Source organism: Apium graveolens, chromosome 3 (assembly GCF_009905375.1).
Source record: "Apium graveolens cultivar Ventura chromosome 3, ASM990537v1, whole genome shotgun sequence".
In the NCBI taxonomy this organism is placed as follows: domain Eukaryota; kingdom Viridiplantae; phylum Streptophyta; class Magnoliopsida; order Apiales; family Apiaceae; genus Apium; species Apium graveolens.
The window spans coordinates 106,046,226-106,063,550 of record NC_133649.1 but is presented as its reverse complement, the minus strand read 5'-3'; positions in this window follow the sequence as shown (position 1 = coordinate 106,063,550).

The following is a 17,325-nucleotide window of genomic DNA, read 5'->3' as shown; positions in this document are numbered from 1 at the left end:
GTAAACGAAAATAACATGCTAATTATTACCCAAACCATATTCCTTATAACCAACAAAGAGTATTAAAATTAAAAAACCCCAATTTAAAAAATTAGGGTTTCGATTTTAAAAATCCCCAATTTAAGAAATTAGGGTTTTGATTTTAATAAACTTAACTGTTAAAGCAGAGAAGACCATAATAGTATTCATGTAAAGGAGACACCAAGAGATTGTTAGCAGACCGGTGAAGGTGATTGTGATGGTGAACCCATCGGACTTGGTGGAGATGGTGGTTACTAAAACAACAGAGCTGGTGGCGGTGGCCATTAGAGTAGCGAAGGTTGTAGTGGTGAGAGACGAGTGAGAAAGAGAGAGAGAGGGAGAGGGAGAGAGAGAGAGAGAGAGAGAGAGATTCAGTGGGGGTTGAGAGACGAGAGAGAGATTTGTGAGAGATTTACTTTTTTTTTGTTTTTAGTTTCTCTGGACAGGGGGAATAATTGGCAATCAAATGAGGGAAAGTTTTGTAAAATTTCACTAAGGGGGGAAACAAATTGAAGTGGCCCGCGCTGATTTATTTTAGAGAACTTTAGACATCGGTTGTTAAATAATCGATGCCTTCAAATAACAAAGACATCTGAAAAACACGGGGTGATGTTATTACCTCTTTTAACATCAGTGGCATCCGCAACCGATGTCTAATGTGTGATGTCTATTCAACTTTTTCTTGTAGTGATTACAATATCATTATAATTCTAGAATCTTTACTCTAAACTATGGAACATCTTATTCAAAACACTTTAAATAGATAAAGCCCATAATAAAACCAAAACAAGTCTTTTATTAATATTAATGAAATCAAATAAGAATATAAGAAATTTCTTCCTAACTCATCATACATGATTGGATTTAGGACAAACACTTTCAATCTCCCACTTGAACTAAAGCTAAGCACCCTGGTATCTAATACCCATCTTCTCTTTTTGACGATCAAAGTGAATCTGAGACAATGACTTTGTGAATGGGTCTGCTACGTTATTATGTGTGCCAATTCTCTCAATCTTGACATCTCCTCTTTCAATGATTTCCCTAATCAAATGAAAGCGTCGCAAAACATGTTTGGAATTTTTATGAGACCTAGGTTCCTTGGCTTGTGCTATTGTTGCGCTGTTATCACAATACAACACAATAGGCTCCTCAATGCTAGGAATAACTCCAAACTTAGAAACAAATTTTCTCATCCAAATGGCTTCTTTTGCAGCCTCACTTGCAGCTATATACTCTGCTTCCGCTATGGAGTCAGCCGTTGTAGACTGTTTGGAACTCTTCCAACTAATCGCACCACCATTCAGAGTAAACACGTACCTTAACATGGATTTGCTATCATCACTTTCTGATTGAAAACTAGAGTCAGTATAACCCTCTAATTTCAACTCAGATCCACCAAAAACAAGAAAAATATCCTTAGTCCTTTACAAGTACTTAAGGATGTTCTTCACTGCTTTCCAGTGGTCTTCTCCTGGATCGGACTGATACATGTTTGTCACAATAATTGAGTAAGCAACATTAGGCCTAGTACATAACATCGCATACATGATAGATCCTATTGCTGAAGCATAAGGAATCTTACTCATACACTCTCTTTCCTCAGGTGTCTTATGAGATAACCTTTTGGAAAGGGATACTCCATGACTCATCGGTATGAGACCTCTCTTGGAATTTTTCATGCTAAACCTTTTAAGCAATTTCTCGATGTATGTACCCTAGGTAAGACCTATAATTCTTCTAGATCTATCTCTATAGATCTTCATACCGAGAATGTAGGATGCTTCTCCCGAGTCCTTCATAGTGAAGTTCTTCGATAGCCACACTTTGACTAATTGTAGCATCGGTATACCATTTCCTATAAGAAGTATGTCATCCACATACAGTACAAGAAATGTTACCGCACTCCCACTAACCTTCTTGTAGACACATGGTTCATCTATATTTTTGATAAAACCAAACTCTTTGATTGTCTCATCAAAATGGATGTTCCATCTACGAGAAGCTTGTTGTAATCTATATATGGTTCGTAGCATCTTACACACTAGGTATTCATTCCCTTTGGAAAAAAACCCTCTGGCTGTGTCATATACACTTCCTCTTCAAGTTTCCCATTAAGAAAGGCCGTTTTGACATCCATTTGCAGATCTCATAGTCGTAGTAAGCAGCAATCGCAAGCAAAATCCGAATTGATTTCAATAGGGCTATAGGAGAAAAAGTTTCATCAAAGTCAATCCCTTGCATTTGTCTGAATCCTTTTACCATGAGCCTGGCCTTATAGGTCTCCACCTGGCCATCTGCTACAATCTTTCTTTTGTATTCCCATTTGCACCCAATAGGCTTTACATCCTTTGGTGCTTCAACCAAAGTCCATACTTGGTTGGCATACATAAATTCATTTCAGATTCCATGGCACGCTGCCATTTCTCTAAGTCAATATTACTCATAGCCTCATTATAGGTCATAGGGTCGTCATCATCAATGAATGACAACTCATTGTCATTCTCAATGACAAGGCCATAATACCTCTCAGGTTGGCGAAACACTCTCCCTGACCTACGAATGGGCTGTTCCACAGAAGGTTGTTCAGTCTGAACAGGTGTTTCCTCTTGAACCGTAGTAGTTTGCGCTTTTTGAACTTCATTAAGTTCTATTTTTCTCCCACTGCTTCCTTCAAGGATAAGCTATTTTTCCAAAAAGGTAGCATGTCTGGAGACAAATACCCTATGATCAGTGTAAAAGTAATACCCTAAAGTCTCTTTAGGATATCCCACAAATCTATATTTTATGGATCAAGATTCCAGCTTATCAGGGTCAACTTTCTTGACATAAGCTGGACATCCCCAAATCTTAACGTGTTTAAGACTCGGTTTCCTTTCTTTCCATATCTCATATAGAGTTTGAGGAACAAATTTGGAAGGCACCTTATTCAGTAAATATGTTGAGATTTCCAATGCATAACCCCAAAGGAATACTGGAAGATCTGCATAGCTCATCATGGACCGAACCATATCTAACAAAGTTTGATTTCTCCTTTCAGATACCCCATTTAACTGTGGAGTATATAGAGGAGTCCACTGAGAGACTATACCATTTTCTTTGAGATAATCTATAAACTCTTCATTCAAGTATTCACCACCTCGACCTGATCGAAGGGTTTTAATACTATGTTTGGTTTGTTTCTCCACTTCATTCTTATATTCTTTGAACTTTTCAAAGGCTTCAGACTTGTGTTTCATCAAATACACATATCCGAATCTAGATCGATCAGCTATAAAAGTAATGAAGTATGAAAATCCACCCATGGCTTGCGTAGACATTGGTCCACATACATCTATGTGTACCAATCCTAGCAAATCTGCAGCCCTCTCTCCATGTCCACTAAATGGAGATTCGGTCATTTTACCCAATAGACAAGACTCACATGTAGGATATGTATCAAAATCAAAGGGGTCAAGTAACCCTTCTTTATGCAATATCTGCGGTCTATTTTCACTAATATGACCAAGTTTGCAGTGTCATAAATAGGTAAGATTTTCATCATCCCTTTTCCTTTTATTAGTGTGTTCAATTTGTAGTAAATTATGCTCTACGTCACATAAATACAGACTATTATTTAAAATACCACTACCATAAAGTACGTTATCTCTAAGAATTAAACATTTATTATTCTGAATATTAAACGAAAATCCAGCCAAGTCTAACATGGGAATAGAAATAATATTCCTCACAATCGAGGGAACAAAATAATAATTATTTAAAACAATTGTCTTGCCCGTAGGCATCTGTAAATCAAATGATCCTACAGCTTCAGCAGCAACTCTTGCTCCATTTCCCATCCGTAGAATCACCTCATCTTTCTCGAGAGTCCTACTTCTCCTTAGTCCCTGCAATGAATTGCAAATTTGAGAACCACATGCGGTATCTAATACCCAAGTAGAAATTTGACTTAGTGACATATTCACTTCAATCATGAACATACCTGAATCAGAAGTGGCAGTCTCACTACCCTTCTTCTTCTTCAACTCTGCAAGGTAAATCTTGCAGTTCCTCCTCCAGTGCCCCACCTTGTTACAGTGGAAGCAAACAGCTTTGCTCTTAGGGTCTTCAGCTTTTGGTGGAATCGGCTTTTTCTCACCTATCTTCTTCTTCTTCTTGCGAGGGTTCCTCTTCCTTTTCTTAGGATTAGAACTGCCACCAATTAGAAGAACAGAACTCTTCTTAGAGGGAAAATTCAATTCCGCAGTCTTCACCAGGTTGTGGAGTTCAGCCAGGCTGACATCCAGCTTATTCATGTGAAAGTTCACAAAAAACTGCGAAAACGAACCCGGAAGTGATTGCAAGACCAAGTCTTGAGTCAGCTCCTCATCCATGGCAAAACCAAGTTGTCCAAGATGTTCAATCAAATTGATCATCTTAAGTACATGGTCATTCATAGATGATCCCTCTGACATCCTACAGCCGAACAGCTCCTTCGATATCTCATATCGAGTTGTCCTCCCTGCCACATCATACAACTCTTGTAGATGCATTAGGATAGTGTGAGCATTCATATGCTCATGCTGCTTCTGTAGCTCAATGTTCTTGGAAGCTAGCATGATACATTGAGCAACATTTACATCATCTATCCACTTATGATACACAATATGTTCATCATTATGTGCATCGTCAGCAGGTTCAACAGGCTTAGGTGAGTCAAGAACATATTCCAGCTTCTCAACCCTGAGAACAATTCTCAAGTTTCAAAGTCAGTCAGCAAAATTAGGACCAGTAAATTTGTCAGCATCTAGTATGCTCTAGAGTGATAGTGCAGAAGTCATAACATATATAGTAAAGCTGTAAATGGTAAACACATAACAACACTTAGCAAATATTCAATTACATTTCAAAACACTATATGAATCGAGTCTTTATTCATAAGTGGCTCCCACTAATTTATCTAATTTATACAACCCCCTAAGTGAAAAATTAAGCATTCATAATGCTAGTGGGAATAGGGATCCTACATTCTATCACACAACCTCGGCTGTAGCACGAAACACCATGGGATGTTCAATAGGCAGACAACTCTTGTCAATTACATCTTATGTTATTTCCTAATAAAAAATTAGCCTCTTGAATAATTTGAGTCACGGCTGTAGCACGACAAACTCAATATTCTAAGTCAAGTCTAAGCCAACATTTCATACAATTGAATCAGTCTCTAACGGCCCACGGCTGTAGCACGTAACGATCATTAGATTCTAATTCATTGTACACATCTCTATACAATAGACAAGTATTTCTTATTTCAAAATCAAAGCCCTCGGCTGTAGCATGAAACGACAATGATTCAAAAATGAGAACTACTTTCTACCATGTTGGAAGGTTATGACCGACACAGGCCCGTTGTGTCATTGGCCAATTAGTACTTGATATTATTTAATTTTAGAGGGATTATATTATGTTACAATCATAATCATATTATAAAGATATTCTTCCTTTTAAATTAAATATTTCAAATTAATAATCGATAATTGGATGATTCCCAGATCGGGGGGAGCATTGTCAAAAGGCGTCACTTAATACCCCTTTCTTACAGATCGAAATCCGCTTTTGACAAAATTATCCTTTCTCTCAATATTGAAAATTCATATTTAATTACGTGTTTCACAAACACAAGAATCTCATGATTGTATTCATAATATTATTGTTAAGGAAATAAATGATTCATATTCTAGATTTTCTAGAGTACGCCTTATTTTGATTTAAGTTCACCTAAATCTATCATCGCATGGTAAACATAGGCATATATCTCATATATAAAAATAAATAAATAAACAAATAAGCATGCAAGTAATATCATGTCACACATTGATATATATTTATGTATGGATTTATTATAGTATTTAAAAGCAATTAAAACAAGCTTTAAAACACTTCCGAGAATATAAACAGTTCAAAACTATTATATACATCCCAAAACAAAAACTGACGAATTCATTTATTGTAGTATTAATAATAACTATTATTATTATCATTATTGGCCCTTTTTGTAACTTTTATTGCATTTATGTCCCAAAAAAACTGACGAATTCATTTACTGTAGCAACAATTACAAGGTCAGCCAATGGATGGAAGCAAATATAAAATTCATATTTATTCACATGCATAATTATTTTATGAATTTTAATTAAAACAATTTTAAAAAAATTCATAACAAATAATCTACATATCACAAAATTATGAATAACAATACCTAGATGATCTACAACACTTGTAGAACCTAGATCAGTGGTCAAAATCCAATGCAAAAATTATTACGAATTAATTCATAATTAAATCTAAATAAACTTGAAAAATCATAATAAATCCATACATGTATAATAAAATCTAAATTTTTTTATATGAATCTCTATATGCAGAACCTGGCTCTGATGCCAATGAAGGAATTTACGAACGAGCGGAATCATGATATAACAATTATTCCATAAAACCATGTATCGCATATATAGAAAAACATATAAAATCAGGGGAGCGGAGGAATCGTAATCATACCTTGAAAATCGAAGCTTTATAACAATGGATGCTAGCAGTTGCTCCTCAGAGTGTGAAGCACTCTACTGGTATCCACCAAGCAAAATCCTTCGATGAAGATTTTATAAAGATGAAGCTTTATAAAAGTGGTGCCCTTTTCTTTTGAGAGAGAGGGAGAGATGAAGAAGAAGGAGAGGGTGGCAACTAAGTTTTCACAAAAACACAAGTACATACCAAAACCCTTCTCATCTCATTCTTTATATAGGGCTCACTAGGTTTTCATATAAATAATATATCAATATATATTATTATATAAATCCCACACTTTATCTTATAAAGTGTTTAAATAATAATTAAAACTATTTTAATCATTATTATTTTTCTAAACTCTTTAGAAAACAACTTGCTCTCTCAAAATACCTTCATCAATAAATTAATCTTTTTATGGTGTGACCCTGTAGGTTCAATATTAAGCCGGTAGTAGAAATAAATAATAATAAACCTTCTATTTATTATTTATATAAATTCTAAATTCATTAAATATAATTAACTAAATAATTATATTTTATTCTACATCGTGAGTGATGCTTCTCAACATATCGCGACTATCCGGATAATATGAATTCACTGCTTAGAATACCAAGAACCTGTCTGTGACGAGTTACCGTACAATGAATTCCTTCTACCCTTACAATATCCTGATTAAATACAAGGCATGTATCTCATATCAGACCTATCAAATTTAATCATATGATTTCTTATTCATAATGCAAAGTTCATATTAATGCAAATTAGAAACTCCTTTCTAATTTCATAGACTATGGCCAGAGATTCCAAACTCGCATACTAAGAATAACATAGGATATTCTCTTCCTATACTGGAAGGGGTAGATCCTCTATTGACGTTAACTATCTCCATACACAAATCCCTATGCCCAGAAGAATAGACCTAATGGATGTCCTTGAGACTAAGGACTAAACCAAAGCACAGTTCATTATATACAAGATAACTTTAACGATCTCAAGTCTAAGGATACTTGTACAACTATCACTCAGTGAATAACTATTGACACGTGAGTAATCTCCATTAGTTGTCCAACTTATCAAGTCATTTTCAGTAAACTTATTCCCTAATAAGCACCTACATGCTAGCTATAGTGTCACCACACAAATGCCTATGAGAACAGACATCCTCCTAAAGAGAGCAAGTATAGTATGTACCAATCTTTTCGGATTCACTAACTTTCAATTAGTTATCCTATGATCAGGAACTGTTAAAGTCTAAAGTTATCATCTTCTAGATCTCACTATTAGAATCTCATTATAATTCTAGAATCTTTACTCTAAACTATGGAACATCTTATTCGAAACACTTTAAATAGATAAAGCCCATAATAAAACCAAAACAAGTCTTTTATTAATATTAATGAAATCAAATAAGAATACAAGAAAGTTCTTCCTAACTCATCATACATGGTTGGATTTAGGACAAACACTTTCATTAATTATGATGAGACTTTTGCTCCAGTTGCAAGGCTTGAGGTAATCAGAATTTTTCTAGCATATGTTGCTCATATGAAGTTCAAGGTGTTCCAAATGATTGTGAAGAGTGCATTTCTAAATGGTGAACTTGAAGAGGAAGTTTTTTATGAATAGCCTCCAAGGTTCATAATCCAAAATATTCAAACCATTTCTACAAGTTGGATAAGGCACTCTATGGACTAAAGCAAGCTCCAAGAGCCTGGTATGAAACACTTGCTCAATTCTTATTAGAAAGTGGTTTCAAAAAAGGTATAATTGATAAAACTCTATTTTATAAGTACCATGGTAAGGACTTGTTGTTAGTTCAAATATATGTTGATGATATCATCTTTGATTATACTAAAGATAAACTATGTGAGAGGTTTGCAAAGTTAATGCAGGCTAGATATCAAATGAGTATGATGGGAGAATTAAGTTATTTTCTGGGATTACAAGTCAAGCAGACTTAAGAAGGGATCTTCATCAATGAAGCAAAATATACCAGGAATTTACTTAAAAGATTTAGAATGCAAGACGGTTCAATTGCAACAACTCCCATGGCCACTTCAACCAAGTTAAATTTAAATATTGGTTCATCAGTAGATTTAACTAACTATAGAGGTATGATTGGCTCACTCCTATATTTGACTGCTAGTAGATCTGATATCATGTATGCTACCTGTCTGTATGCAAGGTTCCAAGTTGATCCAAGGGAACCACATCTGTTAGCTGTGAAAAGAATTTTTAAGTATCTCAAAGGCTCCATAAATCTTGGATTGTCGTATCCTAGAGGTTCAGATTTTAAGCTAATTGGATATTTGGATGCTAATTTTGCAGGATGCAAAGTAGATAGGAAAAGCACGTCAGGAAGCAGCCAATTTCTTGATGGTAGATTTGTTTCTTGGTTTAACAAGAAATAAAAGTCAATTTCTACATCAACTGCAGAAGCTGAGTATATTGCTGTAGGAAGATGTTGTACTGGATTATGGGTTAGAATATTTTAAAATTCCTATATATTGTAATAATTAAAGTGCTATTCCAATAACAGGAAATCCAGTACAGTATTCTATGACAAAACACATCAGCATCGGGCACCATTTCATAAGGGAACATGTGATGAAAGGTATACTGGAATTGCATTTTGTGCCTATAGATCAACAACTAATAGATATCTTCACCAAACCACTTTGTGACGCCACATTTACAAGATTGGTGAATGAATTGGGAATGATCTCTGGACAGTTCTTAAAAAATGATGATTTAGTTGTGTTCAGTAACAGGTAGATGAGTCTAGAGTTTGCTATCTTTATCTATATATCAGTATTTCTTAAAGTCTAAATATTGTATTAAATACCGATGCCATGTATTCATGCTACTTATTACTTAAAATTTCAAGTAGAGTGTTAAATCCTGATGTTTAATCTCTGACAGTAGTTGCATGATAATCTCTGATTGTATATGTAAATCTGATATTGGTTAGACTTATGTGTTGACTGATAAACTCTGACAGTAGTTAATTAAATACTGATAATGGTCAAACTCTGATTGACTATCATACTCAGACGTTGTTTTGAATTTATTCTTATAACAATATTTTAATTAAATAAATGAGATGTAGTTTAGTGGATGATTTTATGCAAATGATTTATAGTACATAGTTGGTGGCGTGTGTTTAGGAAAAATGATTGAGTATTCATACAATATTACCTTGTGTAATTGTGCACGTATTAACTGCACTTTATTATCTGTTTCATGATTATTTTTATGTCCACTAATAACTTTCCATGTGTCCCGCTAAGTTGAACCATCTGTGTTTAATAGAGTACAGAGTTACACAAAATCAAATCTTATTTTTACTTATCACTTTATCAAACTCTAATCACTCTCTTACTTCTTCTACTCTCTCGTTTAAAATCTAAAACCCTAATCAGTTTTTTAAGCTTTTTCACACAGATAATCATGTCTTCACCAGCTACTTCTTCATCTTTCACTCACAATGGTGCCAAGTTCGTTACAAATAATTATGCTACAATTATAAATAATGCTAGCATAAATATTGATTATCACATCTTTCAGGAATTATTAAGTGCCAGTGAGGTAGGTTATGCTCTTACAGAACCTGTAATTTTGTCTGGGGACCAAGTTCTCGCTCTATGGAGGACTGGGTTGTTTGATGATGGTAGAGGAATTGGTACTCCAAGCATCACTTTTGAGTTTAGTGAGGAGACAAAGGTTGGTGTAAGGTAATGAATACAACACAGGGGGTGAATGTGTTTTAGACAATTTTAAGGCTTTTTAAATGTTTGTTACTTGGTGAAAAAGCAGATTAGAAATGCAGTTATATTATGTTAACTAGAATTAAATAGTGCACACAATATTTCAAAACTCGCTCAATTTTGTATTAAAATCAAGCTAGTGTTTTGCTACAAATCATGGGTTCTTTGTAAGTAAAGAACTCAGTTTCTTCCTTAAGAGAGTTACAAGTAATTCTAGATCTGTTTGATACAATTTAAAATCAAAGGACCAGTGTTTACGTTATAGATTAGTAAACACAGGTTTACACAGTATGCAATTGAATGTACTAAACCCAACTTTAAGTTATCTCTAAATCTTTCCATTTCTGGCTTAGTGTATCTTTGAAAATCCTGTGAATCTGTGACTTTCCTTTGTCATTTAATCTTGACCTTTGATCTTGTACTCTTTAACCTGCTTCTGTAGACTTTTCAATCTAACTGATTAGATCGTTTGTTGATTGATAATATTGAATATTTAACTTGTCTGCATTCTGTACTTGAGCTTCATATCGAGATCTCCAGTTTGATCTAAAGAGAACTGACATCTCCATAAGTATAATGGCTTATCGAGATCTCTTAGTTATCTATAAGTGCTTTGACTTATTGAGGACTCTTGGTTCTCTATAAGTGAACTTGGCTTGGCGAGGTCTCCTGGTTCTCTATAAGTGAACTTGGCTTGTCGAGGTCTCCAAAATTTCTGCATGTGAAAGTGACTTGTCGATATCTCTGAGATCTCTATAAGCATATTGACTTATCAATATATCTGAGATCTCTAATGAGAAAATTGACTTGTCGATATCTCCAATCTTTATATCTTCATTTTGACTTGTCGGTATCTCTGAGTTCTCTAATGCAGAAATGACTTGTCGATATCTCAGAGATCTCTATATAAATTTTGACTTGTAGATATCTCTGAGATCTCTAATAATAATTTGACTTGTCGGTATCTCTAATCTTCATGTCTTCATTTGGCTTGTCGATATCTCTGAGACTTATCTATAAGCTGTTTTGGACTTCTCGGTAAGTCATTCTGGAGTTCTCAAATGACTTCTCTATATGACATGATCTGTGACTTGTAGATATCTTGACTTGGAATATTTTTCCTAAAACAGATTTATTCAACTCCAAGCTTCTTCATAATTTCTCTGAGGCATGATCTTCTTTCAGAGTTTATTTTCAGGCTTGAGACTATTTACAGAAAAATACTCCAGTCTAATCTTTGACATTTTTACAAACTCAAGAAATACAATACAAAATAAAAATTTAGATAATGATACCACTAATTCTTAGGGCTGTCAATTTGACTTAGTCTTGTTATAGTACAGGCATGTCTTGCACAATAATCTTCCCCAATTTGTGAGAAGATTGCTTATTACAAATTTATGCCCGATAACAAGACTAACCCCAAGTTCCAATGAAACAATATAGATTACATAAAAATTGACAGAAATATAAGTATAACTTTTATACATTGATTGATTGCATGAGTTTGATAGATACATTCATTACATGAAATCCTCATAGCCTGGCTCCTTTCTAATTAGGTCCTTAAGATTTACTAGCACTTGAAGTTCTTCTATGATTTTAGTACCTCTTAGAGCTTTCATAAGCTTGAGCCACTCATCTAATGAATAACCATTCAGGTAACCAGCTCTGAATCTTGAAAATCTGCCAGCTTTAATATTTAGAAAGTGTCCATCCTTAGAAAGTCTGTTCATTCCCTTTGCCTGGAGCTCATTTGATCTTTGTTTAATTCTTGCAAGTTCTTCTGCATATCTTCTATATTTATCTTCCTTTTCCGCCTTTGCTCTTGCATTTCTTTCATCCCTTTCTCTTACCCATACACATAATACAACCTTCCAAGCCCTTGTAAAAGTATCCTTATCTTTCATCAAGCTGATCACTCTTTTGAATTATGTGGTTGAAAATGTATCCATTAGGTTACTTCCAAGTAGAGTTAAATTACCATCATCATAATATATCCTAATTTCTATATAAGATACAACCCAGACTCTGACTATTTCTTCAGCTAGTTGTTGAAAGTATTCTTCATCTGTGATGCACCAATTAAGTGGCAGAAAATCAAATTGATAATAACAGTTCCAGATAGCCCTTTCAGTAACTTGCAATTTCTTTGGTTTTCTTCCAATAGATTTGTAATGAGTTTTAACTAGTGGCTTGAATAAGGGTAGGTTTATGATTTTCTTCAAGGTGGATTGGCTAGATATGATTGGTATTTTGAGAAGGATGTTTGCAGTTGGTTTGTACAAGAACTTGGGATTTGAGGTCAAGGATAGTTGAATGTTTGAGCTGATAAGTTCAGTGGTTTGAGCAGGTTGGATTTGGATTGGATAATTTCATCCATCTTCTCCCTCACCGTCTTTCTGATCTTATCTTGATGATCAGTCAAAGTCATTTATAGTGCTTTACCAAAGAGGTGAAATGCTTTGACTTGAGCCTTGTAGACTTCATTGAATGCATCATACACTTCTTGTGGAGGGAGGACTTTGGCATTACTCCCCAAAATGGTGGCATATTCCTCTATAGATCTTTCCAAGACCTGATCCATCTCCAATGCGAAGTCTTTAGAGATCCAAGCATCCACATTGCCATCCTGCTCAGCTTCATTTATTATCTTCCACTTGTTCTTCTCAACATCTTCATTATAAATGAGCAAAATTGTCTGATAGTCTTGATTTGTCATATCTGTAGTGAGCAGATGGTGTGTGATGTTTGCAAGACCTGAAAGCTGATCAACCAGAAGGTCATCTATTGTGGTTGGTTGGGATTGAGCATTTTGTAACCACTGTTGGATTGGGTGAGATGGTTATTGTGAAGAGTTGGATATTGAAGGAATAGTTGTAGGTTATGAAGTGGAGGGTACATTTGTAATAGAATCACCTGTGACAGATGTCAAAGTTTGACTCATAGGTTGAGCTGTGGTTATGATAGTTTGTTGTTCTTCACTTGTGGTGGGAACCTCCAATGGAATTGGAGGGGAGTTAACTAGTTACTGTCATGTACTCTAGTCTCAAACCCTTGTATTTCTTTCAAAATAGTGTCACTTGAAAGTCATGTACTTGCCTCCCCCATAGCAGAATCATTGGTAATTAAACTCCTAGCTTCTATTGTGAGTGCTCTCTCAGCTAGGGTTTTGAAGGGAGTTGTTCCTCCAATAGTAACCTTCAATTGAACTGGAGAAGATTTAGATAGCTCCCCCTCAGGAGTACTACCCTCTAACCTTACAACCTGTGAAGGTTGATTTGCACATGAAGGTGCATTTGTAACCACCACATGGTCTTCAGTGAAAACTGATGAAATCCCTGTGTTTATGTTTGTGTTGGTGTCATCAAGGTATACCCTAGCATGTAGTCTCTCACCAACTGAATTTGGGTCCTGGGTGGTGAGCATAGTTTCATGAACTATGTCAATTGAAGTTAGCAACATTTGAGAATCAGATTCAAGTGCTTCATTATATGAAGAATAAATTTGAGAAATTAGAGTTTGAATTTCAGAGTTGAGTTTTGGTAGCTCCCCCTGAATGAATGAGGGAGCTTCAAGAGATGTGCTCTCTTTGTGGTGCCTTCCTTATTTGTCCTTTCATACACTTAAATTGTTCAAGTGATGGTGCAGACTATGTACAAGGTCCATTAGGGTGGATGCTTTGTTCAATAGAGACACCCTGTTGAGAGGATACCTCTAGAGTCTGTTTAAGTCCCTGTTTTACAACTACATCCTTTTAGGAAGATGCAGAGGTGGCTTGAGTAGTCAGCTCAGTTTGTTTCACCTTCTTTGTCTTCTTAACCCAGAGTGACTCTTATTTTATTCGGTCCTCACCACTCTCATTTATTATTGCTAAAGGTGCACGCTTTCTCTTCTTTTTGCTCACTTCACCCTTTTGAAAGGATGAAGTGGTTGGTTTCCTAGCTTCTAGTGGTACAGAAAGAGGTGTTTCAGCTTGGGAAGGCCCCTGTTCGTTGTCCTGTATTTGTAATTCTATAGGGACTGGAGCCATTGCTATACTAGGTTCAACATTAGATCTCATATCAGGCATAGGGTAAGGGTAAGTCCTAAATCTCTCCATCATAAATGTAGTGAGTTTAAGGCTTACAGGTACCTTATTTTTAGTAAGAAGTGAACCAAATGGAACCTTGGACACTTGCTTACAATTGCTTGTTTTAGTACTATCAATATCATTAAGCATATGAATGTCATGCACTTTATGATTTAAAACAGACATTATAAATCTAGGAAAGAAAATTTCCTTACCTCTTGTAGCTAGTGGCATTGTTAGCCTGATGCTCGGTTCTTCTAGGATCAATAGACCAACATTCAGATATCTGTTGTGAGCTATGGAAAACCAACTTCTGGACCATACTTGATATATTGTCATAACCTGTCTTTCTGCAAGTGAAAGCCCTTATGATGGAATCAAACAAGAAGGACCATTCCCTCCTTAGGTACTTCTTGTTCAGACTAGCTAGATTAATTATTTCACTATAGTTGATGAAGTCTATGAACTCAGCTAGCTCATCCTATGTTGGAACCTCTACCATATTTTCAGTTGGAATGCCCAAAGCTTGATTCACATCTTGCTCATTAAACTCCATATGTTTGCCTCCAACAGAGCAGTTCACCACCATGGACACAGAGTTTTCATGCACAACTGTCCTCACTACAATTGTTGTCCAGAATTTATGCAGAACATCCAAGTAAAGGATGAGATTGGCAGTTAGAGCTCCTGCAAGATAAGATTCAGACAAAAACTTAACAAACCCCTTGAAACTGTCAAGAGCTTGATTAGCATTTGTGAAAGCGAGATAGTTGGTTCCATCCTTGGGGATTGCAGCTCTAACATTTTTTAGTGCCATTATAGAGGAGTAGAACTGAGTGGGTAAGAAAAATTAGAGAGAAGGAGTTTGAAATGAGAGAGAGCGGTTGAGAATTGGAAAAATTAGGTCACTTTGAGATCTCGAAGGCATAAAGAGGTGTATGTCGAGATGTTTGGGTATTTATAGTAAAAGGTAACTGACTTATCAGGAACTAAAATTGGATGTTTGGAATTTGCTTATAGAGAAGTCATATTGAGAGAATAAATACATATTGATATGTCATTTTCCTGACTCTTATCGAGAACTAGAAAATGACTTGTCAAGATGTCAAATAAATACCCAGTTTGTCCTGAAAGGAATGCATTGTTTCTAATTTTTATTTGAATAAATCAAAATAAAATCAGACTGAATTGGTCAAAAGTATTTTACCAAAATAATTTATGAAATTAAATTATCTTAGTTCTGAATTATTGATAAGTCTAAAATTTATACTTGTAGAGAACTCTGTGAGTTAACACTTATAGAGAACTCTACAATGACTTATCGATTAGTCATAATAAATCTTGTTATTGAGTGGCATTTATGACACTTTATAATGCTCCATAAAGCTCTGAATTAGTGTATTTGTACTCAAGTTGTTCGTGTTTTAATGTGTTTTCTAGTGTTTTTGCATTTCAGATATTAATCTGGAATTCAGGAGAATTAGCATTGATTTGATGCTAATATGGTATTAGGATGGTGTCCAAGGAATAAAGGCTCATGAAGACCAACTCAATGTAGTAAGAAAAGAAGGGAATTTCAGATTTTCCAGAAGACCGGCGCGCCCGCACTGTGCTAGCGCGCGCCCGCGCCAAAGAAGCAGAATGTCAGCACACCCGCGCTGGTGAAGCGCGCGGCCGCGCCAGGTCGGAATTCCTGATTCCTGTTTCAATTAGAAGACTATTTTTCTGGGCTTTTGGATTAATTGGGTTGCTATTTAAAGACGACAAAAAGATGTTTTTAATAACAGAGCTTAAGGAGAAGACGACAAGAAGACCTATAGCACAATTTAATGAAGACGATCTAGTTTATTCTTGTGAATCTTTGTTCTAAGTTGTAATCTTGGATGCTCGTTTCTTGTTTTCTTGAACCTAATACTCTGGATTACGTACTTTGTTTATTAATTGTTTTATAAAGACTACGTTTATTATACCATGCTTTCATCGGAACCCACATTGATGATGAGTCTGATTATGGGCTAATCGTTATCGTGGGGTTCTAGTGGATTTATTTATGGATTTCTTTAGTTAATTTATTTTGATGCCTTAGTGTGTGATGATTTTATGATAACCTAGTATTGGTTGTGCTTATTCGTCTTATGAGCGTCGCGAACTTATAAGATAGTGTGTTAATTCTTAATGAAGTGAAAGTGAATTTAAGGATTTAAAAGTTGCCATGCTAGCATAGGTTCATGTGTTATTGTTATGCATGATTCGTAGGTAATTTTAACCATCTTACTTGCCCTATGTAATCACTATAAATAACTTGTGCATTAAACCGTTATGTTGTCAAATTCTATAGATATATAGGGTCTCAATGTAATTGGTGTCTATTCAGCTTCTATCTCTTTTCTGGATGTCTGGTAGTATGGTATTCGTACAACGAAAGTTGGCGTTTATCAGTTTTGTGTTATCTGATTATTGTCATCACCATTACATGCTAAGGTTAAAAATAAAAAGGTTATTGAATGAAGTATTTAATGAAGTTAGAATCCCATGTTTGTGTCAAATATTATTCAACTCTTTTTAATCTATTAGTTCATGTTCTCTAGTATAATTTTCAATAGTTAATCGTAGTATAATAATCCAAATTTTTATTCATCTTATCATTGAATAATAGCCATATCATTGTTGCATAAGTGCATAAATCACAAAGTTAACCAAGACTAGTCTCTGTGGGAACGAACTAGAAATAATTCTATATTACTTGCGATCGCGTATATTTTATGAATTATTAGCGCGTGTTTAGCGACTAACAAGTTTTTGGCGCCGTTGCCGGGGACTCGGTGTTAACTTTTAGTTTATGTGTTTGTCATCGGTGATCGTTAAAGTTCATTGACTCGGACATTATTACTTACCTACTCTTTTCCTTGTCATGTTTCA